Genomic DNA, 416 nt, shown 5'->3' with positions numbered 1-416 from the left:
ATTCCCCCCCCCCCCCCCCACCCCGATGTTCTAACTGTTCATAAAGAATGGCGACCTCATAAAGAAGGAAACATTCACCATTATTTTCCAACATCTGGGATTGAAGCTTGGCAAATGTAAATGGGGAATTAGTCATCTGGATGAGATGAGATGAGATCTGGGAGATGTATATCAGCTTCATTGTCATCTTGATCATCAGGCACATGCTCCTGTCGGAGACGATCTTCAACATTAAATAACAAACATTATGAATATACCATAAAAAAAAATTTCAATGTCAAAAATAGTGATGATGGAAAGAAGCTATTCCAAAACATAGTATAACAATTGTTATCTTTGATAAAATCTGGTTGCAATTTAAGTAAATATGTAATAGTGGGTTATTCACATAACCAGTATTCAAATTAATTCAATTT

This window comes from Lottia gigantea, assembly GCF_000327385.1.
Source record: "Lottia gigantea unplaced genomic scaffold LOTGIsca_272, whole genome shotgun sequence".
Taxonomy (NCBI): Eukaryota; Metazoa; Mollusca; class Gastropoda; family Lottiidae; genus Lottia; species Lottia gigantea.
Note: the sequence above shows the minus strand (reverse complement) of the source record.